Here is a 25,827-nt window from a genome sequence, read left to right as displayed (position 1 = left end):
CGAGGCGAGAATTATCTAGTCCGTTTTGACCCTGGTCCACGACCCTGCCGCGTCGGGAATTGAACCCTGGTCCCTGGCTGATTCTCTGCTTGCGGATCTGCCGCCTCTAACCAGTGAGCCACACCTCTCCACGTGTTGGCCCCATGCCTCGTTAAAGGCAATGGGGCCAACATCATGTTTAGAATAGAGCTCATAAGTGGGAGTTACAACCGAAGGAATCGGACAAGAGTCTTCCAGCCGGGAATCCCTATTACAACCAAAACAACAAAGTTTCTCAAACTTAGTCAGACCAGACATCGTTATTTCACTGGACTGTTCACAAACATCAAGGGGGTTAAATCAATTAACACAGCACAAATGTACTTACCCCTCGGCTTCGGTTATTGCAATACCCAAATCAAAGACCCAAAGAACCTAAGAACCAAAGAACCAAAGAACCTAAGGACCAAAGAACCAAATGTGGGAGCGACCCACTAATACTTAACTAAGATGTCTTCTTACACCAACAGAGGCCCGTCTATCGTCTCGCTTTACCATACATTACCAAAAAGAGGGCCAAAGCAGGGCGGCAGTCAGGGCAGCAGTCGTCAGTAGCTGTCAGGAAGGAGTAACCATGCTGCAAAAGACCTTCGGACCACTTTCGACATACAGGGGTCGCTTGACGTGGCTCACGATTCCTCCAGAATTTTCTTGCGGGGTTCCTCACGACCTTCAGGCAGAACCACTACCTCTGAAGCCGCCCCACATTGGGCACCAGTTGAAGAACCAGAACCAATTGGGCCTGGCGGGGCAGGGTACGCCTTAATCTCCTGGGTTCGCCTGCTTCAGCTAACAGAGACACGGGGACACTCTGTCGGCGTAAAAGATCGGATTTTATTAGCTGCAGCTAGTACAGTTGTCCTAGAAGTACACACGGTATGTTCTCAGGAGACTGCCACTTCACTCTGTGGCGCACAATCTTTTATAGTACATAGGTAACATATACATTAACGAAGGACACACCTAAGACATACATGAAAAATCAGTAGGAATAGTTTGAAAGAAAGTCAGAGCCAATAGAAAAAGTCGGAAAACAAAAGTATCAAGTAACTCGAAGAAGCCTCACCTCCAACTGTGTTTGCCACCCCTCCAACAGGTTAAGGTATTAACATCTCTGTAACTGACTTGCAGGTGGCGAGATACGGTTGTGTGTTTTGGAGGACAGTTGTGAAACGAGAGAATACGAGCGGAGGACAGTGAAGGCCAGAAGATAAGATCAAGTCAGGAGAGAATAGTGTGAACCAACAGATAGTTAAGACAGGGATTAGAAAAACCAGACAGGGATTAGTATACTCGGCCAGTCTCTAACACCAGCTTTTTAAACAGAGGCACAAGGCTATTTTGACACAATATTGCAGGAAAAGCAGAAAAGACTTCGTTTGTCGTGCTGCCTGAGTGAGGGCAACACAAAAAGGCGGCAGAGCACAAAATGGCAGCTCAATGCGATCGTGATCGAAAATCGAATTTCCTCAGTAGGTGGGGGGACGAATCGCTGCAGGAGACTCACTGCTGCCGTCAGTGACGAGTCCATGGACCTCAGCAACATCCGTTGGTCAAACATCGCTGATGACATGCCCTCCATGTACGACACCATCTGTGTCAGCAGTCTGGTGTGGCCATGGAGGACAGTCAGGATCGATGTCTGCCCAACCTGCAACTGCCGTTGAATGTCCACAGATTCGGTAGTGAGGGCAGCAGGGGAGACAGGGGCAGGGGGAGCGGTGCCTGGCATGAAGGAGACACGTTGTTGCCCTACACGGACAGAAGGGACCCGAGCAAGTGGGAGGGCGGTGATGGGAATGGAGGGGGCGGTGACAGCTGTAGTGCTGCCGCCAGCTGTTGGAGCCTCCTCTGCCCCCTCAGGGAGTTCAGCCTCGGACCCGTCTGCGTCGTAGTCGGTGGTGGTACTACCCAGGTCCTCCGCCGCACTCCCCTCACTCTCCGTGCCACTTGATGCTGCCGACTCGCCAGGAGTGGTGGCACTAGTGCTGGATCCCTCCTCCACGTCTGTGCAGGTGTCTCCCTCGGTGTCCACCGATGATGCTGTGGGCAAGGTGAAGAGACAGGAAATAATCAGTCACCTGTGTACATCTGACACATGAGTCAAAACTAAATAGGTCACAGTGCATATCATAAAAAGCATCATGAGGACCATCTAGAATACCCAGCACATATGTAAGCCCTGCACTCCCCAGTTGGTTCACCCAACATGCCCCCTGAAATAATGAAAATCAGAACACCACAGCAAATAACTGGATATCCAATTATACAGAGAAGCTAGTGTCTGTGAACAGTGGAGCACAGGCAGACCATGACGGCATGCCACCTCCTGGTCACTGTGAACGACATAGTATTGGTGCACCCAATGCCAAATAATAGACGCCAATGCTGAAGGGGTCCCCACACTCATAGACCTGTGAGTACTGTAGAAAAGCAAACATAATACTATCTGATCCATTGGGAAGCACAAAACTTTACACAATTGACATATTTGGAATGTGTGAATGTCCCACCTGTGGAACAGAACACACATGTGCATGAATATCAGAAGTCACACAAGGAGGTGCACACAAAACTACATTTACACAGTCATAGTATGAGCTGGGCGCCTAATTTCAAGAAGCCAATGTTAAGAAGAAATGTGGTATTAGGAAGTACACATACATGGCACCACGGTGGTCGGGATGACTTGACACCGGTAAGTTGCCTTTAGCAACAACCAACGACTAACCCAAATGCTAACTTTTGGCCTGCAATGTGACCATGTTCTAATTGTGCCAGCGTGTTCCACAAAAGTGTAAAAGTGGTACTTGTGCACTCCCTTGGGAGACATCTGTCATGCATGCACATCATTGTCCTTCACAAAAATCAAAGTGAAGCATATAAACTATTGGGACATGTTGACAAGTGTAGTGAGTGCCAGGGCACATGCCGTCTTGAATAACAACTTAAAACATGCCACCTGTCACATGGCCATCCGTACCATGATGACACAGTTGGCAACACATCTGACACACTACCTGTCATGTGGAGTGGCACACATGTCCAGACACAGGACAATGCATTAGCAAATGGCCCTGAAATTGTGTTGGAATAAGGAGCACCTGCACTGAGGAGACACCCTGATGTGAACGAAGAATGTCCACACAGATGTCAGCACACACAGACCAAACCACATAGCATCTGGAGCACACACCCGTGCCAATAATGGATGAGCAGGAAACATGTTTTTTAAATTGAGACACATGCTGCAAAGCACAAACATGACACCCTGCACAACATGCCTGGGTCACTGCATGTTGAGTGCCTGTCAAGACAATCATCACAAACTGGTCAGACCTGGCAAGGAGACATAAGGTATGGACATGTAGTCCTTGCCCGCAAAAACAACCCATACCTGAGACAATGTGATTGAGACAGCTCAAAAAGTGACACCTCTCAATCTGGGTTTAATAAATAGTGCATCAGGAAATCCTAAATGTACTCCACATCACCTCGTGAGGCTGCCAACACATATTTGTGACACAAAACCTCAACAGATTGTTGTACATAGACACACAGGCACTGGCCAGTGTGAGGATGCAGAAGCCAAATGGGGTCAGCCTGTACAATGCGCACATGTAGCACACTTTAGATAAATACAAATGAGGCCAGGGAACAATGCCACAGAGGGAAAACTATGCTGAACACATTGAGAATGGGGACAGTGTTGGATGACACACAATACCGAGGCAAGGGTGTCTTAGGGTACTGAAGTGGTCACACTGCTCCATGGGCCTGGAATTATCTGACTGTAACATGAGCTACCGTCCTGGCACTATGCATATCTCCCACTCATGCACATCATGTCTGAGGCGACAGCATCGGTCATGCATGCTGCAAGTCTGTTCATTTGAACACTCACACTCCTATGTTGAGACTTAGCATCAGTGCCAACTGATATGGACCCCCAAGTGACTGAACAGGACAGGGCACAGGCAAGGTAACAACACATGTCTCCGACCCAACTGAAGAACCAAATATTTACAATACTCCTTCTCAGGGGTCTTACCAATAAGTAGTCCATTCAAGAGTGGCAGAGAAATCAACACAGAATCTGAAATATGAAAAGACATCTTTATTATCATTAATTGTGAGGCTCCGTCGCCCAGCCACTCTTAAAGCAACTGGATGAGAGAGTCTGCTGCATGGCCTTCGCACAGGCCTTTTATACAGAATATTTCGCCTTAAACACACATTCCTGCTTTGAAGTGCATTATGTTGGAAATTCCCAGGACGTGCATACAAAGCATCACTTTCAAGATAAGTCCAGGCTAAAAAAAGGATTGCACACATGCTTGGTTTCCTGTTCCATCAGGCCGGACAAACCCACCATAAAACCTTCAACCCAGATCGATGAACATGTTGTAAAGGAAAGGCAGCAACAGATGGGACGGAGATAGAAGCGGTGGGAATGGTGCCATAAAAGGTCGGACATGTCCTGCTCTTTGAACTTTATTGCGCCAGCTGCTGAACAAGGAACTGGCTTGGGAGGTTAGCCTCAAGCAACAGGGTCAGCTGTCGTCAGGTCATGCAGAAGTCAGCACAAACCCATGCTAAGGTTATGTCCTTTAAATGCTTGCTCTGCCATGGGGAAAGCCTACTGTAAGGGCAATGAAATAACATGGCTGCTATTTACAAGATGAAACCCAAGTGTTCAATGCAAAACCTTCAAATGCACAGTGAATCCACTGGTGTAACATGATGAAAATGCTCATGAATAACGCATTCATTATTTGCGGTTCACTGATACCAAATTCATAACAGAATCATGACATTTGAAACACAGGTTCAGAACCCCCAGAACCACAGAGCATCCTTTTGCCCTTACATAGGCAATAACCTATACTCATGCTAATTCTGAGACCATGTCTATATTTCATCACTCGCTGGTGTTGATGTAAATACTGTACCAAAGAAATTATCAGTAAACTCTGACCTAACCAGTTCATGTTCAGGTAAAATATGAAGCTCATGTGAAGAAACAGAAAGAGTATGTTGGGAAGTTGGTGCAGACGTCAATAGTGTAGGGGGAAACATACCAAAATATAGTAGCCAATAAAATACATTAAAGTATTAAAATAGATAGAACTATACCGCACTTAGAGAACAATATTCTGTAATGTCTGTTTTTCATCTCTTGCTTTTTATCGTCATTCCTCAATACAATCTCCATTTTCTAATGTCGCTCACGCAATCTTGGTAGAGTACATCAGCTGTGATTATTAGCAGGTCATAGGGACACTGCAGGTCCTGCAGGCCTACTGCTACTACTCAGGTCACAAACTGAACCGTTTGTACTCCTACGTGACCCTGCAACTGGCAAATGGTAACCAATCAAAAATTTAACAAAAACATAATACAATTCAGCAAGAGGAAAAGAACAACAAAAAGGTCAAATGCGTAATACTTGCACAGTCCTAAGCAGAAAGCAAATCATAGAATTTTCTAATAACGTTTTATATTGCTTCCTACGCATTTAAGTAATTCATTATATGTTTAAATGAAACAATAGTGTTCCTGATCAATGCTCTCAGATGAAAAAGGGATACTGTTCCACAGAGAGTGGACTTTATTCTGCTTTTACTGAACAGAAATACTTTAAAACAATGCCAGCAAAGCAGCAAAAATTATTTTCCAAACTTCAAGTCTATATAAGCTCACAAAAAATACCCAAAGTCCATCAGATCCGCTTCCAGTGTACTTCGCGTTGGGCCTCTTCAAGTCAGGCCTTTCATGAGGAGACAATACTGTTTAGTTGGAGTGCCGCTCGGGGAAAACACTCACAGCTCACTCGAAAGTCTCAGTGTTTCAAAACAATGCACCAGTGTCTCTTCTTGTGGCAGACACTACAAATGATGTGCTGTTTATTGATCAAGGGCACAAAGCATCTCGTGCAGATCCAAGCACTATTTAAAAACGACCAGCAAAATCAGCAGCGCTTTCAGGTTCCAACACTCATTATTTAGTGTCAGAGGACGCTCAAGCTGCTCTCTCTCCTGGGCACCAGAATGTAGTGCCTTTTTCTAAACGTGGATGCTCGGGTGCACTGCCGTTCCACTGGTGCAAAGCAAAAGCGTAAATGTGGCCAAAACTCGGGCCAATGGCTCAAGGGAATGTACACTGACAGAGGTTTCCAGCACATAACAGGTACAGAGCCCAAACAACAAATAAACGAATCAGCTCCTCCTTTCTTCTGCAACGCCTTTCGCAAATCAACTGCCTTGCTTTGGAGGTACCACTGAGATCGCGCTGATGATCATTGTCCCGCTTCGTGACTTCCTTGTTTGCAAGAAGTGTAGAGCCAGGAAATCTGTTCATCTTAGAGCGGTCACTGATGGGGTGTGAGCTTAGTGTTGATCACAGGTCTGCAGGGAATCACTCTTCCTTTAACTCTGGAAGATCTTAGCAGAGCCTAGTGAAGCAGGGAATGTAACACAATTATTAGTTTCCTCCAGATCAAGCACAAAAAATAGTTCATGTGTTTTAACCAGAGGACTGGTGAGCAGGTGGCCTGCAATCTGCAAGGGAGTGACAATGTGCCATGAGTATAAAATACAAGGGCAAAGGCAAAAGGGCAAAACAGTTTCTTTAGAATCTTCAGTTATGTTCTTTTCATTATTCTCTGTCATCTATAGCTACACAGGAATTCTATCAAGATGAATTTCCTCACACAGTGGCATTGTCTAATGGGGTAAATACATGTGTTCCCTCAATGACTAAGCCTAGGTGTTCCTAAATTCCTTATCTAGAACATCTCGAATAGAAAGATAACATCATTCACATTATCAAAGACATGAAGAAAAAGTCCCTTTAAAAATGTGCATTAAGTGCACTATGCAATACAAAAGGCTAATGATCAAATGTGAAGACAAAGAACAAACACTAGAAAGACCTGGTATTTGCATGTTTAGAACACATCTAATCCCACCAAAAATTAAAGCAGCAGGAACACAAGAAAGCTGAAAAATTAAAAATAGATATTGGAACCAGCCTATCACTACCTTGACAGTCAGTCTGAAATTTTTTTTACCTGACATGGGGGGAAAAAACATTTTACATAACATGGGGGGTCCCTAGTACATAACTACGGTCTAGAAGTGTACACATAAACAATACACCCATAATGATAAATGGGCTGACTGGTGAAAGGAATATGGGAAAAGGGGAAATGGAATTAGGACACAACTAAAATGACTAATAACTAAGCATAATGCGACATTGGTCAGGGGCGAAACAGCAGAAGAAAAATCTATAGCAAGAACAAGAGTTTGCTTGGGTGCCTCAGACATGTGACACAGCACCAAGAGAACGGGGAATACACAAAAGACCAAAGTTACACAAATTCTAATTCTATGTTCCTGTTCTCTCTTCAGGGAGAGGAAAAATGAAACCTGGCTTCCTTTCAAGGGACAAAGCCATATGCTATTTGGGAAACAAAACATAATCAAATAACGCAATATAAAAATTAGATCACCGTGAGTCACAGACCTATAATTCTATCCTTAGGTCCAATCAAGGATACATAACAATTTAGGGCTGCCTATTCCTTTAAGGGAATGTGCAGTACATAACATCAGGTGATACACTTTGAACCTGTTATATTTGTTTAGTTATTTATTTTCAATACAGCCAAATGCATAGCCAAAGGTAGGCATGCACTGGTAAAAGTGCTGCCATTATTCCTCACAGTATGCAAACCATATCTGTGAAATTTATCATTATACCAAATTCATCCAATAATTGTGTAGCGGTACATATCGTCATATGGACCTCTTCAGAACACAGGAGAACTTGTGATGGTAACAACATGAACAAAACATACAAAAATGCAGCACCATGGCATGTGTATTTTATGCACTTTAAACCTGCAGTCAAAAACCCAATATTTGGGCCTGTCTAAATTGTCAGGTCCAAACTCCATACAAACTCTCCACCCTCAGTTTGACATAGAGCACAACGCGGTTGTCGGTCCATTGTCAAATATAATATGTCATGACAGCTGTAAATACCTCAAACAGAAACATGTACATTTTTTTTTGTTAAAGAAATGACGCAAAAACACATCTTTTGTCAACTAGCCAAACTCAGTGTCTTCTCTTCCTTAGAATAATCCATGAATAATCTGTTGGCAAAAACAAACAAATACACAACACAAAAAAAAAAAGTGCAACATACACAAAAAATAACTGTTTATTACTTAACTGTTAATGAGCAAATCTGTATTGAACGTAGGCCTGTAATCTATAACCTTCAAAATTGTGTGAAAAAGGCTGCATGTTATTTTTATCTAAAACTGGATGCATCATTTCGTTTTCTGTAAAATAAAACACAGCTAGCAAACATTGTAGCAGTCCTGCCAAGCATTTAACACGATGTTTAAAGAAACCCCTTTTCATCTCCCCATTTAAATCAAGGTCCTTCATGTTACCACGTGAAACCAGAAACCTCACTTTTAGCAGCCCGTGCAGAGAGGTCATTCTGCATTCCTTGGAAACAAAGGCCTAATTAAAAGGCTGTAAATGGCAACACATGAGGGGCCTTCTCCATAATTTATGGGGAAACACTGAAAAGAGAACATCTCAGCGAGCGCGCTGAGCCAGCTGTTGCAAAGTCTCCCAGCCCCCGGCCTCTGCCACAGTGGAGCTGACAAAGCCAGTAGGCTCTATTTAATCCTGCAAGAATGCAACGTTATTTTTTAAAATAATTTCCCTTATTTTAGGCGCCAAAATTATCTAAATTCCCATAGCATTAAACTACATTCACTATCAATATTCCTGAAAACCTACAGACACACAGACCAGTTGTTTTTAGAGTAAATGCTTGTTGCAATCCTATGGCACACACTTCATCAGTGTTAAATAAGCAAACTGTCCGTAGGCCTAGCTTGAAAGTAGAACCTCCAATCCTGATATTAAAACAAGCCTGTGTACTGGCACTTTAACCCACTGAATCACAAGAAAGCACAACCTTATATCAAAACCTAAATGCATGCATTTGCTTAAGGCTGAGACACTTTAAGGAAAGCAAAAATGCAGTTTAAACAGTGATTTTACTCAAAATCGACTTTCTGATTTTGGGCATTACAAAATGAATTTTTTACAATTTTCTTGCAGAATATGGATTACTAGAAAGTCTATTACATAATCCAAGAGTCAGGTATCTGAAAATAATAATTTATATGTTATAAAAATGAGCTTGCTTGCGCCTATGGCAAGCGAATTTATACAAATGAATTCTTGTCATTTAAGTGATGCAACATAACGCAAATCACATTTTAATGCTAAGAGGTCATAGCATGAGTGTTACGCTTTATGAATATTAAAAAACGATTTTGGTAGCACTAATTTTTATGAATTATTTTTCCATAATTAATAATTTTCGTCTTCTAATAAAACCCAATTATTTCTCTTTGTGATTATTTTACATATAAGAGCCCGCTACATCCCTTGCCTCTTATTGAGATGCATTAACTCACAAACCTGAGTGCATATGCCTAATTTAAAAAAAGCGTCAAATTCTGCGTCACTTTTGGGGCCTCTGTCATGTAAAAGGGCCGTCATGCAAAATTCCACCCGTGTTGAACTACAAAAAAAATTGCTGGCTGAAAAAACATTCCTATTCAAATATACTGCAGCTAAAAACGTTTTGCCTGTGAACATTTAATACAGTGCATGTAAGTGAAAACGCTGTAAATGTATTTATTTCTGAAAAAACATGTAATTTCGTTTTTGGCTGGGGCCTTATTTAAATCCATTAAATGTGAACCACACATATTGAGCACATTTCAGACATAAACAGAAAGTGTTGAAAACATTTAGGACACACAATGCAGCGCTCTCCAACCATTTCTTGTAAATCGCGTCGTCGCAATGTACAACAAAACTCACAAACAAAATAGACATGTAAACACACATTTTAACCACGCATTCAAACACACATTTAAACCCACAAATCAACACTCAGGACGAAAACAGGACAGTCCGGACTATACGTAGCTGTAAGTCATATTTACAAGAAACACTGCTCTACAGTGTAAAAACCAAAAATACACTCAATTCACTAGCTGCAGCTGGCAGAACACCAAAAATCGTTCTGCATATCCATTCATAAAATTATACAGAGTAAAGCATCCTTATTATGTATTATTACATATTTTAATTCCCTGCGCATACAAAATCACCAAGGAAGAAATATGTTTGTAAATCTAACCTATTTAGATAAACCGGTTAATTCAAACGTATACAAAGTTGGCCAATACAAAGCTTCGAATTCGCTAAGATCAGGCATCTTATAGCTCACTAATCCAGCATCAAACTTCAAGGGTTACGGGATTTACCAAGTCCCTGCAAAGAACAAATACCCTCGGTATTTGGCGTCTGCAGGCGTCAAATAACACAACAACAACAAAAACGCTAGCAAAGTGTCACCGACAAAAACACTAGCAAAAGCGTCAACAACTAAGGACTATGGGAGCGACCCACATATACTTTATCAAAGCTGTACCAAACAAATAGGTGTCCAAATTCTAACTGCCAATTTCTAACTGCACTAACAGCCTCTTTAAAAAACTTACACAAAAAGGGTTGCTCAGTCAGGAGTGACATCTTTTGGAGAGTTTTAAGTCAGAAAAATCAAAAATATGCCAGGCCGCAAAGACAGAGAATCCCCCAGAACCTCCGTGCACAGAGTACCTCTTTTAGTAGATTCCTGTCTTGCCTTCCCCAGCATAATTCTATTCTCTGAAAAATCTCTCCTCCAGGTTGTCACTTCATGATGAGGCCCCTGTTGGTTGCGCCAACTGAAGAACCAAATATTTACAATACTCCTTCTCAGGGGTCTTACCAATAAGTAGTCCATTCAAGAGTGGCAGAGAAATCAACACAGAATCTGAAATATGAAAAGACATCTTTATTATCATTAATTGTGAGGCTCCGTCGCCCAGCCACTCTTAAAGCAACTGGATGAGAGAGTCTGCTGCATGGCCTTCGCACAGGCCTTTTATACAGAATATTTCGCCTTAAACACACATTCCTGCTTTGAAGTGCATTATGTTGGAAATTCCCAGGACGTGCATACAAAGCATCACTTTCAAGATAAGTCCAGGCTAAAAAAAGGATTGCACACATGCTTGGTTTCCTGTTCCATCAGGCCGGACAAACCCACCATAAAACCTTCAACCCAGATCGATGAACATGTTGTAAAGGAAAGGCAGCAACAGATGGGACGGAGATAGAAGCGGTGGGAATGGTGCCATAAAAGGTCGGACATGTCCTGCTCTTTGAACTTTATTGCGCCAGCTGCTGAACAAGGAACTGGCTTGGGAGGTTAGCCTCAAGCAACAGGGTCAGCTGTCGTCAGGTCATGCAGAAGTCAGCACAAACCCATGCTAAGGTTATGTCCTTTAAATGCTTGCTCTGCCATGGGGAAAGCCTACTGTAAGGGCAATGAAATAACATGGCTGCTATTTACAAGATGAAACCCAAGTGTTCAATGCAAAACCTTCAAATGCACAGTGAATCCACTGGTGTAACATGATGAAAATGCTCATGAATAACGCATTCATTATTTGCGGTTCACTGATACCAAATTCATAACAGAATCATGACATTTGAAACACAGGTTCAGAACCCCCAGAACCACACAACCCCCACATGATGCAGACAGCAATGTGCACTTGGATTAACTGCCAGCCTAGATGACCATGTGCAATAGTGAATACACACAGACCAGGGAACACATGTCAAGGAGGGGAAAGGAGGAAGAACAGCATCGGATGACTTTGGGGAACAGAAAATGCAGTGCACATATTAACCCTGCCAGTGTATCCATGCGACTGGGCACTTCCCAAAGCTGGTGACACACAACAAACACACATGTACCTACCCCCTTGCTGCTGCTGCATCGCCTGTAACCGCCTATCCATGTCAGGGAAGACCACCGCAAGGACACGCTTCATTTGGTGGGTCAGGCGCCGGCGCCCGCGGTTCTTGCCTTCTGGTGAGTCCCCCAGCAGGACCCAGGCGATCCTCCTGGTCCAGCACCGGATGTCCTGCCAGCGTTTCCTCACCTGTGCCAGGCGCCGACTGCGACTCTCCACAGATCTCACGGCCCTGACAGCCCACTTCCATATCTCCCCCTTGGCGTAGGCAGTTACCTGTGAGGATGACAAAGTGACACAAGATTACTACACCTGCTCCATGTCACAGAGACACACATTTGAACATCTTTGATATGTTGAACAGGGCATACTATGCTGCCAACGAATATAACCTTTGTCATAGGGACATTGGGCTCTGTGGAAGCCCCAATGCACTACATGGCATTGAAGGTACACAGGTGGCATGAGGGGTGCAACACACTCCCTGATCATGGCATACACTGGACATCACAAGCAACACAAAGCTGATGGCCAGTACCTCCAAGCAGTCACATGCCCCAGGCCACTGACCCAACAACAGCAGACTACACAGATACACACAGGCACAGATCATTCACCTGCCAGTGGCAACAGCTGATACAAACCTCACTCTGCACATGTGCCACTTGCCTGGGGGGTGTCATAGGCGTGGGGCTAGCCCAGCAAGTCAGACACACAGCACGGATCACTTCTCATATCAGATGGGTCGAGCTGTTGACTCCTCCATGCAGCTGTGGTGCAACACTCCACATAGACACTCACCCACATGACAAGGAACATTCACACACATCAATGTCCAGATCATTTGGACACTCTCGCCACAGCTCCACTTAACTCACACACATCTGTGGGTACAGTCACCTGTCACACGGGGGGAACACTGAATCACCACAGGACTATAGAACAAGAAGGGCCAAGAGGATTAGCTATGCTGAATGTGCCATGCAGCATGCAGTGAATGTCACAGTAAGCACAATGCAAGTGAGGAGTGCACACATGAACCACATCATGCTCTGCATGACAGACATGAGCTATTCCCCCCCCCCCCCCCCGGGACCCACTCTAAACAACATTTCATGTCTGTCACACCTGGACACAATGCCAGAAGTGCCAGTCACAAAAAGAAGGGGCACAGTCAAAGGTAGCGGAGTCAGCACTCACCTGCACCCCTGGTCTACCATACAGGCTGGGGAACTGTGGCAGGATGACGTCCAGCAACGCCTCATTCTCTTCCTGTGTGAATGGCTGGGCCCTCTCCACAGACCACGACATGGTGCCAGAGGAATCACAAGCAGCAGCAGCGGTGTCGAAGCAAAGGTTGTGCAGGAAAGTGCCCTCTCATGGGTTCTGCCTGAATTATATCTGCCTTGCTGGCCTATTTCAGTAACAGGAGTGCAGAGTGATTGGTCAGGCTCCTTTGCATCCTAATTTTCCTCCAATCCCTTTAAACATACACCAGTGACAGCATTAGCATTTTTTCAAATTTGCAGCATCATGTCAAGTCAACAACCACTTTGCAACAATGTATAATGTGGCCAACTGCTTTTTCCAGGCCACATGATGGAAAAATTTTATCTTCAAACTGGGTATCCATGACAACCAGCATGCATGTAGGCCCTAATACTTGTCCCTTATGTGTCCCCATTGTAAATTTCAAATCCCCACACAGGTACGGTGCGTTTCACACGTACCCCTAGGGCACCACTACTCTAGTGCTACGGGCCGTACACGCGTTTGTAGGGCCCGTAGCACTATGGTAGTGTTGCCGTAGGCGTACGCCATAGTGCTACGGGCCGTACACGCATGTGTGGGGCCCATAGCACTATGGTAGTGTAGCCGTAGGCGTACGCCATAGTGCTACGGGCCGTACATGCGTGTGTACGGCCCATAGCACTATGGTAGTGTTGCCGTAGGCATACGACATAGTGCTATGGGCCATACACACGTTTGTACGGGCCGTAGCACTATGGTAGTGTAGCCGTAGGCGTACGCCATAGTGCTACGGGCCTTACACGCGTGTGAATGGCCCGTACCACTATTGTAGTGTTGCCGTAAGCGCACGCCATAGTGCTACGGGCCGTACACGCGTGTGTAGGGCCCGTAGCACTATGGTAGTGTTGGCGTAGGCATGGCCCGTATCTCTATGGCGTACGCCTACGGCAACACTACCATAGGGATGCGACCCCTACACACGCGTGTACGGCCCGTATCTCTATGGCGTACGCCTACGCCAACACTACCATAGTGCTACAGGCTGTACACACGCAAATACGGCCCGTAGCACTATGGCGTACGCCTACGCCAACACTACCATAGTGCTACGGACCCTACACACGCGTGTATGGGCCGTATCTCCATGGTGTACGCCTACGGCGACACTCCCATAGGGATAGGACCAGTGTGTACACGTACGTGTGTACGGTCCGTACACACACACGTACTCCTACCCAAACCCCATATAGTGAGCGTGTGTATGGTGCGTTTCACAGCTTACACTGGTGATAGGAGGCGCACAGGAAAGGAATGGAGGTGTCTGACTCGCACAAGGATGGACATCAAGTCATTGTCAGTGCAGTGCTTCATGTGTAGGGCCTAGGTGTGTCAGGCAGTGAGCTGGCACATGTCTCCTCATGTTTTAACCCAATAGTTGTGTGATGACCTGTGTACACATGTCATGTGTGATGGGGCACTATGTGGCGCACTTCCCCTTCACACCTTTTACATGTGTGCATGTAGTTCAAACTTGTCAAGCACTGCATCACTGGCATGGCACAGTCACCAACACCCGCAACTGTCCCCTGATGCCAGGTACAGGGATGATTATACCTGACATCTCACTACCAGCGTGCCCCGATGTGACCATCTCATGTGTGTGTCATGTGTTCCCATGATCTTGCTGTTGGTGTTCCGTCAATGGCATCTGCTGTAGCTGCATCCAACATGTGGAATAACACGTAATGTGTGTCTGTATGCATCGAACAGGGACTTGCGAGCTTAGGACATATCTGCGTAGTCTCAATGTGTGTGTGATCATTTTGTACCCCTTCATGGCAAGGTGTGTGGTCTGTCCTTTTTCCATGACATGTGACCTGTGCGTCTAGCTTGCCGACCGCTGTCTGTATGAGATAACATCCTTCAAAAGCACATATGTGGATGTATGTTACTCCTGTAATGTGTCTGGCTGTTCACTCACACTGGCCCACAGCTACTTTCATGGCATGTCATGTAGACCTTGACAATCCACGTTTGTAGCTGGCTCTTGGTAGGAGTATCACCTGGCTGGCATACGTGTGCAGGATGTATTGCACAGACCTGACTCTGCATGTAGCATATGTGTATTGGCTGTTCAACATGTGCTCAGTTCATTGACATTGGTGTAGTAATGTACTCAATCTTCGCTATTCCTTCCAAATTTCTGCAGGGCACCGCCTCTCCCCCGACCAATGCCAGACTTGGCTGCCATGAGGGAACGTGACTGCATACACCGCTACAGATTCCCCCAATAGTTAATTGTGGACCTGACAAACAGGCTGGCCCCACACCTCCAACAGCGACACAGTTATCCGACTGCGCTGACCCCCAAGATGAAGGTGATGTCAGCCCTACATTTCTTTGCCACCGGTACGTTTCAATTGACCATAGCTGATGTGGGTGGCATGTCCCAGACCATGTTCAACCGTGTCCTGCATGATGTTTTAGAAGCCATGTTGGAGCACCTGGATGAATTCATCAATTTTCCAACTCCTGAGCAGTTGACAGGTATCAAGGGTGAGTTCTATGCCCTGGGAGGGATGCCCCATGTAATTGGGTCCATTGATGGGACATTTGTGGCTTTGGTACCACCAGAGGAACAGGAGGTAGCCTTTTGTAACCGTAAACATTACCACTCCAATAATGCCCTTGTGGTGTGTCTTGCTAACATGGTGATTTCCCATGTCTGTCCACGTTGTCCAGGGTCAGCACACGATGCCTACATCATGAGGCGTAGCAGGGTGCCAGAAATGATGCTGCAGCTGCACAACGAATGAGCATGTCTTGTTGGTGGGTGGACTCTGTTTGTCCAGTATTCAGCGGTATCTTAGTATGTGACGGCATCTCCTAACCCACGTCTTTACATGATGTTTCCATGTAGGGGACTCTGGCTATCCCAACATGCCATGGCTGGTGACGCCTCTCCGCAACCTGAGAACAGCTTCAGATCACCGTTACAACGCCCATGGGCAGACCAGGCGAGTGATTGAGAGGACGTTTGGCCTCCTGAAGACCGGCGGGTCCCTCCCATATGCACCGGTGAAGGTCTGCAAAATCATCCTTGTGTGCTGCATACTGCACAACATGGCAGTGGAGAAAGCTGTGCCACTCATCCTGGATCCCGATGAGCAGGAACATCCACCCGTGGAGGATGACGGTCTTGGTCACGAGGCAAGTGAGGAGGAGGAGGAGGAGGAAATCCGGAGTCAGCTCATACGCAACTTCTTCTCATAATGGTGAGTCCCTGGTTCTGAGTGTGCACGCTTGGAGCCTTGTGTGGCATGTGTTGCAATGTGGGTGTCCAGCTGACTGTAAGCTAAGTGACTTTGAGGTGTGTGCTGATGTGTCACTCGAGTGCTGATGTCATTCCACACATTTTAGCTGACACACTCAATTGACAACTCGCATGGTGTCAACTTTATTCATGTAGAGTACATGATCATGCATGCGGATGACTATGTTTTTCCTGACTTCTTGTGTGTCTCTCATCCCCAGGTAGTTGCGCATGCTGTCTGCTCGTGGCATCGTTGTGCTCCTGCTATTCCTCATGAGTAATGCAATGTGTGCTGAATCAGCGTTACATGCACGGACATGGTAAATGTCTCCTTTGGGTAAGGATTGCAGCAAGGCTTTTTGGGTGTGGTAGTTGTTTGTAATGTGTGGGCACTGCTCCTGTGCAGGTTTTGTTACTATGCATACATGTCGACTCACCATGGGGCACATGACATGTAGCATGACTCACATGAATTGATAGTCACACTTCGTGACAGTCATCTGTTATGGGATTGTGCTTAGTGATGAAGGCATCAATGTGTGTACAACTTCCCTCGGAAACATACGGGAGGCTACGGGTGGACATTTTGCAGGACATCCCCATAAGATACTCAATGGGGAATTGCAGCCTCTCCGTGTGCAGTAGGGGATGTTTGGCTCACCCCCTTCACTTGTGTGCCACTCCCATGGATTTACAGCATCTGTGGTGCGAAGGGGGTGTCCAGTGTAGGTCCCACCTGTTAATCCAAAAGACCTGTGAGTCTGTTAATATTGATGCATTTCCATAGGTGTGAGCCTGAGTAATAAAGGTGTTCCTCAGCCTCCAAGGTGCCTCTGTCAATGCAGGTCTCTTGCCACTGTGCATGCACCATCTCTGGCATGGTTGTCAAGGATTGTGCATATGAGTCTATGTGTAGATTAGCAACCTGCATGCTGTTCTACATGTATTTGATTCTCTATTGTGCATGAAGTCCATGGCTGTGTATGATTTTTGGTATGTTGGTCCCCACAACGGGCCGTCAACACCTTCTGGGGTGTGTTTCCTGTACGCAGCTTGGCCTTCAGTTTCATGATCCGGTGTCAGTCATCTTTGGGGATTGTGCATCCTTTGTCTCTGGGTGTGCCATTGAAAACCGGTCACTCCTTCCTTGACATACACCTGTTGCAGTAGTCCTTTCTGACATCCTAGTCTTTGTGTGGAAATTGTGGCATAGTTCCCAGGACATGCCGCCTGCTGTTGCAGCCACTGCAGCAAGGGCACACGAAGTTTCCTGATTTTGCAACACACACACATCAAAGATGCTCCTCCCTTCCTCCATCAACCTATTCATTTGGCTGTCATCAGCTTGTCTGTGCCACAGTTGTGGCCACGCGGTGCCAAAGGCTGGTCCGTCTGCACATGCAACGTGCACATTGCACGAGCCTCATGTCCTTGCATGACCCACATCACACTACAGTCTGATGTTGCAGCCACCCTCCAAGCAATGTCCATCCACACATCTGCCGCCAGCTCTCAGGCATACACTAAGCGCACACACAACACCTTTGCATGATGAGTGTGCAACTCCGACTGCCTACACAGCGCTGCCACACCTTCCAGGCCCTGTCACACCCACCAGGTCATGTCCCTCCTACTCCCCACTGGCTCTGAACCCCGGCAAGGCCATGGGAGTGGGACTCAAGGCTTCTGTATGTAGTATGCTGTCATTGTGAGGCACATGGCACAGGTATCATCCCTCAGCGTGTCAATCTACAATGTGTCCAGGAGCCCCTCTCCACCATCAAATGCGCACACAAGCTCATCATCAACTCGTATGCCATTGACAGCCAGGTGCTCCTCAAGGACGCAGACATTGCCAGTTCCAATATTCTAGATTGCATGAGATCCATTGATGAATGTCAGAACAGCAGCCACCTGAGGCTGGACTTGTACAGGACTGAGGTCAATATCTGAGGATTGTCCCCTTACAGCTGGGTCAACTGCTTGTGTCCCACCCGCAGAAGCCCCCCACAAGCACACAGTGTCCATGCACACAAAATGGTGTGCATCATGGATTGCTTGCTCACATTTGCCATGGTAATCACCAGCATCTGTGCCTCAGACTGCAACACCCTCTGCACTATGCACATGATCTCCAGATAGATCCACTCCGAGGAAAGACGGACCATCCCTCAGGTCCACGACAACATCCGTGTCAAATACTGCCCTGCCCTCTACGGGGCAGCCACATCCAAACTCCCAGGACACTTGTCCACATCCAGGCTGCATCTGCATACCTCAGCTGCAACATCCCGCGCCCCAGCCACATCACCATCCAGCAGAGATAGCTGCAATGGATCACTGTGTGCTGCAGGATGACCTTCAGACTCCCCACCCACACTCAGGAGGCAGGCCACAACCCCGACCCAACATCAACCTTGTACCACTGCCGTCCGAGTCCCCGTAGTGCCATCTCCGTGCATCCAACCTTGACCTCGCCACCATTCTTCAGATCCACCGTACTCCAGCATGCAGGACATAGTTCTCCCACCTGGGAACACATACCTGGGACTCCCTCCCCTGGAACCTCCAAATGAGGCATGACCTCTACGCCTTAATGATACTCTTCCAAATAGATCTGTCCGCACAGTATTTCAAGCAACCCTTCAGCAGCTTGAGGCCATCACAGGTGAGTATTGTGCTCCATGTCTGCATTGACTTATAAATTGTGACCCATGTGTGTCCTGTACCAGACTCAGATCCCAGGGTATGAATGGGTGGAGTTAGTTCAACACTCAGGCATAGTTTGACATTTACACACACATATGTTGTGGACTAATGCCAAATGACAGCAACATCTCAAGAAAAAAAAATAATAAATTTTGGTGGGGTAAGTCTTTGGTAGATGTACGAAGGTGCGCTACCGGGTGCATAGAATCCAAAGTTCACAGGGGGAGATGGCATCCTTGTCAGTTGGAGTCATCAGAGTCCAGACCACAGTGTTGGTCATCATTAGTCAGACTGTGACCAGCAAGTCCATGTGGCAGAGAATGTCATTGGATGAGGTGCTGCTGTTGTGCCAGAGGGCCAGGTGCCAGGCCAGGTGACCTGGGAGATGTGGATGGTCTGCTGACTCTCACGAACTTTTCCGTGGACGACCCACCTTCCTGGGGGGACCCTCAGATGCAGGCCTTGACGATGTCTGTGATGCTCCGTCGGACGAATCCTCCTCCTCCTCCCTCCCTGTGGCTGTTGGTGGTCTTTGCCTGGTGGCACAAGGAGGGTTGCCCATGTTGTCGGCGATCCGATGGAGTGAACGGCTCATGTCCGTTTGCACCGCCAGGAGCTCAGCCAGTCTTGCCTCCATCCGTCCTTGGTGTTGTTGTTGACTGGCATGATGCTCGGCCTGCAGGTTCTTCATCTCGTCGAGGGTCCCCTTCATCTCTGTGAGGCTCGACACTACCTGGCTGATTCCCCTGGTGTCACGCCGGTATGTGTCCAGGATGTGGCGTATGTGTGACATACCGGTTCCCTCAGCTGGCTGGTCAGGTTAGCGCCTCCGCCTGCCTCCGCCTGCCTCCACTCCCACCACCCCTGCCCACTCGAGCCTGGCCTGCCGTTGTGGGCACATCGGGTCTACAGGAGCCCTGAGGAATGGCATTTGCGGGGTTGTCTGCCTCCTCCTGGGTGCCCGGAGAACCTTGTCCCTCCTGGTCAGACTGGCTCTGTTGTTCAGTGCGAGCAGGGCTCCTGGGTGTCTCCTGGGATGTGGCAGGAATGGGGGTGGGGGTTGGCACAGATGTACCTGACACAGGTGCTGCAGGGGCTTGGGCACCAGAGGGGCCAGGTTGGTCGGGGTCATCCACGGACTGGTGAGAGTCGTCGCTGCCGGTGGGATTATCTTCACGCTGAGCCTGGGACTGTGATTGTTACCCCCCATTGTTGGCCTGTGTGTAAGAGAGAGACAATGTTAATGCTGTTTCATGCCACATCCATGTTTCATACATGTTCAAGTTGTCACAGATCCTCCAGGTAGTTGGATGTGGCTAGCATTCCTCTCAATGTCCACTTAGGGATGGGTATATTGCGGGGGACAGATTGGTATGTTCTCCTGAGTGTTTGACCAGTAGGATTTTGGCTCGGATGCTTATTTGGCGATGGATTGGTCTTGTTGTGTCACATGTCCATTGTGAGATTGGGTACATCAGTTGGCTGCCCCGGGGGTGCGTGCTTGTGTGAGGGGGGTGTGTGACCGGGCCTGCTGTTGGGTGTAGTGTGATTTGTCATTGGGTCTCCCAGGTGATGTGCCTGTCCCCTCATGGTGCATGCTGGCATGACAGTGAGTTTGAGTGCCTGTGCTAGATATCTGAGCTTGTGTAGTTGGTGTTTGAGTGTACAGTGCTCACAAGAGGGCCTTGTGCTGTATACAGCAGGGCCAAGTGTCAGCTACCTTGTCAGTACTTTGCCAATCCCTGTGCATTGGGCATGGTGCATGGGTATGTACCTAGGCCATATGGGCACCTTGTCAGTACTTTGCCAATCCCTGTGCATTGGGCATGGTGCATGGGTATGTACCTAGGCCATATGGGCTGAGGACATTTGTGTCTGCTTCGGAGTTGCACAATGTTTTGTGTGAGCCCCACCCTCCTAGCATCCCGGACATCCAGTCTTGGGTTTGTGGTTGGTGTGGCCTGGGACATGGCATTGCCTTTATTTGTGAATGGGGCATGGAGACGTTAGTGGCATGAGCGTGGTTTTTCAGTGTGGTTGTGTGCGGTGAGGGCTTGGGGGAAGTTGCGTGCATTTTGTGTATTTGTGGTGTGGATGGCATTCCCCCCATGTTACGTGATTTGTTTGTGTACTCACCAGGCTCTGCGACTCCTTCGACTCTGTGTACTCCCACCAGCGGAAGCATGGCCATCACCTTCTCCTCCCAGGGATGGTAATTGTTAGAAATGGGATTTCTGTTTGGCTGAGGCTTGCGCCAAAGCCAGACAGAAACCACCACTCTAGTCAGGGCTGGGGAGTTACACGCCAAAGATAACCCCTGCTCACCCCCTTGGTAGCTTGGCACGAGCAGTCAGGCTTATCTCTGAGGCGATGTGTAAAGCGTTTGCGCGCGCACCCAGCAACAACACCCAAGGCCCACCACAAAGGAAACTCCACACAAGGTATTATATAAAAATAGCCTTTGTATTACCAAAACACATTAGATAAAACCACACACTTTACAATGTGCCAACAGGCACGGGCAGAGTTTACAAGGGATTATATGTACAGGGGACAGGGCCACATGGACCACTGTCAGGAATTAGCATTTTGTAGAAATTAGCACTTAGAACATAGGAATAATGCTTTAGAACCTAGCACATACAATCACTGTAGCACTAAATAACATATGTAGCACCCGACCAGTAACTACTGGTAACAGGTAAGTACCACCTACGCAACCCTAACCACCTTAGGAAAATATCGCGCAGGGAACCAGGACCTCACTAGCACCACCTGTACTAGGAGAAAACAACCACCTAAGTATCACAATACCTGTAGGGGCATAAGCACATTACACATGACGCATAAACACATTCAGAGGTGTAAACACAAGGCACATGACGCATAAAAACACATTCAGAGGTGCAGGTTAGGAACAATAGCGCAAAACTCACATAAGCCACCACCTGTGGCAGTCCCTAGGCCAATTGGCCTTGACTGGGCTAGGACACCCTGTGTCCAGCAGAGTCTGGGCAAGACTGCGCACGCAGTCAGGGCAAAGCGTAAACCAAAACGCAGAGGCCACAACCTAAACGTTGCAGCTGCCCACTAAGTGCTGGGCAGCTGGGAAAAGGAGCAGGGGCACCACTGTGCCTTGAACACGAGTTTGTCCGCCCTTGGAGCCTTCTAGGCTCTGTACAACTATCTGCCCCGTCGTTGGAGTCCCTCTGGACTCAAAATTGCCAAAAGAAATGCCCCCTGGGAGCCTTCTAGGCTCCTAAAGAATGCGCCTGATTGGAGCCTCGTGGGCTCTGAGAACGAGAATGCCCCCCCGACGTTGGAGCCTCGATGGGCTCGTGCACAAATGTGGGGGGTAACGTTGGAGCGGCCCGCTGTCTTCCGGGGCCGCTCTCACCAGCAACACAAATGCCCCCTTAATTACAGAGGCCCGCTACGGCGGCGCCACTGCCAACACTGGCCCCCTCGTTGGAGCGCCACGCGCTCTTAGGCACCTACTAGGTCCCGCACACCGCTGCCCACTGTCAGGCGGGGCAGCGGGAAAGAGAACTGAGACGCGGTAAGGGGCGGGCACCGAAGCTGTGCCCCGACACTTCCCCCACCACCACAACACAGAGCCGCACTCACCGGGATTCTCGCAGAGGCGTCGCTGACGTCTCTGAAGGCGGCGGGTCTCTCCTCTTCCTTTTGAGAGCCTCGCTCGGGCAGCCAGTACCTCGGGGACCCTTCTCTTCTCCGGCGAGGGCACCGGGGCGCAGGGTAGGCTCCTGCCTGCTCCGGGGCCCAAACAAACAGTTGCGAGTCTTCGGAGGGAGGCGGGGTAGGCTCCCGCCCTCCTACTTCCTGTTCCGGTTGTCCCGGTGGCCCGCCTGACTTCCTGGATGTCCCAGCCCGGGCTGCAGCGGTGATTTTTAGATCTCGGCAATAAGAGGGGTAGGCTCCCTCGTGATGCAGTATACGGCGGTGTGGGCACCCGCCGTAGGAATATTTAAATAAGCGGGGTGGGCACCCGCCAACAAGCACACAATGCAGGGTGGGCACCCGCTTCGAATATCGCAAAATAGCAGGGAATCCCTATGTCGGGGTTCCCTCGCTGATAATTGCAGCGCCGCGCTGCTGGCTCCAACTAAAGCGCTCCTAGCGCTATAAGTGAATGAAAGGCGCTTCCAGGCGCCATAGGGGGAAAATAAAGCGCTCCCAGCGCCTAAAGGACGATCCCAACAAAGTCCAGCAAAGTTCTCCCCTGCATGCAGCAGGGCAGGGGTGGGGGGCAAGGTTGGACCCAGAGCCAGCTCACTGGGCCTCCAAGCAGGGAGGTAGTCCAAGTGGCGGTCCTCTGGTCCAGCAGCAGCAGCCCCCCTCAGGTAGGATCCTGGAAGAGAACAGTTTCTGTGGGGACACAGCCCCATTTTTATACAGTACAACCCTTTGTCTCAGGGTGCAGGGAAGGGGCGAACCAGTTACAACTGGTTCCTGAGCACTTTGTTTTGCTCAGCCCCTCTCCCTATTCAGAGTGCAGGTCAGGGTCATCAGTCGCACCACAGGGGGCGGAGCCAGCATTGTGTGGGGAAAGCCCAGCCCTATTCAGGACTCAGGTGTACTCCTCCCACCAATCTAGCTGCTGATCTCCCTATTCACCACTGGGTGACTCCCCCTGACTCTGGGGATTCCCTAGCCCGTCACCTGACCTCAGCCAGCCAATCACCAGGCAAGGCACACATTTCACACTGCACACAGAAGTGCCCACTTCTAGAAGTGGCACTTCCACACTAGATACATGCACGCCGCACACATCATCACGCAGCATTTTATCACACGAGTCTGTACATACCAGACTCGACCCTGCACACCCCACGCATCAGGAACTACCAGGCACACATACATTCCCCATGCATTCCTATGGGAGGGCAGGCCTATCTCACCACATGCACTCAGTGGGCGCACGCACTTTACTCTGGGACACAGGGAAAGTGCGCAGAAACCAAAAATCATTACCACCAGGTCACCAGTAAAAGCAAAAAGCTCAGGGGTGAACCTGCCAGAAGGGCCAAGTCCAACAGTAATGTATGGGTCTGCGGTGCAGGCCGCCTCCAGTGATGTTAGTCTTGGCGAATTCCTCGTTCCTTTTCCTCTTGACTGCCCTGCGCAGATCGTACCACCTGGCTTGGCATTCATGCCTGGTCCTTCGGATGGGCGCAACAGCATTCACCTTATCAACAATCCTCTGCCACAGGCTTGTTTTTTGGGCTATGCTGGTCTGTCTGACCAATGTTCCAAACAGCTGTGGCTCGACTCTGATGACTTCGTTGACGAGGAGGTCCAGCTCCGCCCTTGTGAACTTTGGATTCTTGTCTGTGGGCATGGTGTGGGGTGTGGTTGTGGGTGTGTGGGTGTGAATGTGATGGTGTGTGTGTGTGAATGTGAAGAGGGGGTGTTTGTGAATGAGTTTGTGTGAAGGTGTGTAAGTTAAGGTGTAGTTAAGGTGTAAGTAAGGTGCAGTTGTTTGTCTGTGGGGTCTGGCAGCAGTGGGTCTGTTGCAAAGGCTCATGGGTTGTGTGTGTGGGCCCTTTTTATTGGTCCATTTGTGGGTGTGGCTGGGTTTGAATTTGTGGTGGGTGTGTTATAAGAGGTGGTTGTGATTTAGGGCCTCTGTTTGCCTGTTTGGATGTGCCAGGTCAGTCATAGAGAGGTATTTTGTCATGTTGACGTGTTTTGTGGTGTTGTGCGAGTCGAATTGACCCTCCTTGTGCTGTTTTACAGTGTCCTGGTTCTGTACGAGTATTTTTCGCGTAGGTAAGGTCCGTACATACGCGATGCTGGGTGAGGGTGCTGGGGTACGGTGCGTACAGGTGCGGGGCTGTGCTAGGGTGTTGGGGTACGGTGCGTACAGGTACGGGGCTGTGCTACGGTGTTGGGGTACGGTGCATACAGGTACGGGGCTGGGACACTGGTTTGGGGTGCGGCGCATACAGGTGGTGGGCTGGGGTACGGTCCTGGGGTACAGGGTGTACAGGTGCGGGTCTGGGAGACGGCCCTGGGGTACGGTGCGTACAGGTTCGGGGATGTGCTACAGTGTTGGGGTACGGTGCATACGGGTGCGGGGATGTGCTAGGGTGTTGGGATATGGTGCGTACAGGTGTGTGGCTGTGCTACGGTGTTGGGGTACGGTGTGTACAGGTGCGGGATGTGCTAGGGTGTTGGGGTACGGTGCGTACAGGTGCGGGGCTGTGCTAGGGTGTTGGGGTATGGTGCGTACTGGAGCGGAGATGTGCTACGGTGTTGGGGTATGGTGAATACAGGTGCGGGGATGTGCTAGGGTGTTGGGATACGGTGCGTACAGGTGCGTGGCTGTGCTACGGTGTTGGGGTATGGTGCGTACTGGTGCGGGGATGTGCTACAGTGTTGGGGTATGGTGCATACAGGTGCGGGGATGTGCTAGGGTGTTGGGATACGGTGCGTACAGGTGCGTGGCTGTGCTATGGTGTTGGGGTACGGTGCGTACAGGTGCGGTGTTGGACAGGCCTCACAGACGGCCCGCGCCCTCCCCGCTCGACAAGGCCCGGACTCCGGACCACCTGGCATAACCCCGCAACGA

The 25,827-nt window shown here is 48.5% G+C and overlaps 1 long non-coding RNA gene across 1 annotated transcript; it reads right to left on the bottom strand.

The window, feature by feature from the left end:
* Positions 1 to 957: 957 nt before the first annotated feature.
* On the bottom strand, positions 958 to 11,716 carry LOC146813162 (uncharacterized). The gene is made up of 3 exons (XR_014966960.1): positions 10,924 to 11,716; positions 4,091 to 6,493; positions 958 to 2,082 (listed from the first exon to the last, which is right to left on the bottom strand). It is a non-coding gene; the product is annotated as an uncharacterized LOC146813162 (long non-coding RNA).
* Positions 11,717 to 25,827: the final 14,111 nt, after the last annotated feature.

Source organism: Triturus cristatus, chromosome 7, assembly GCF_964204655.1.
Source record: "Triturus cristatus chromosome 7, aTriCri1.1, whole genome shotgun sequence".
NCBI classification, from domain to species: Eukaryota; Metazoa; Chordata; class Amphibia; order Caudata; family Salamandridae; genus Triturus; species Triturus cristatus.
This window is presented reverse-complemented; position numbering and strand designations above follow the sequence as displayed.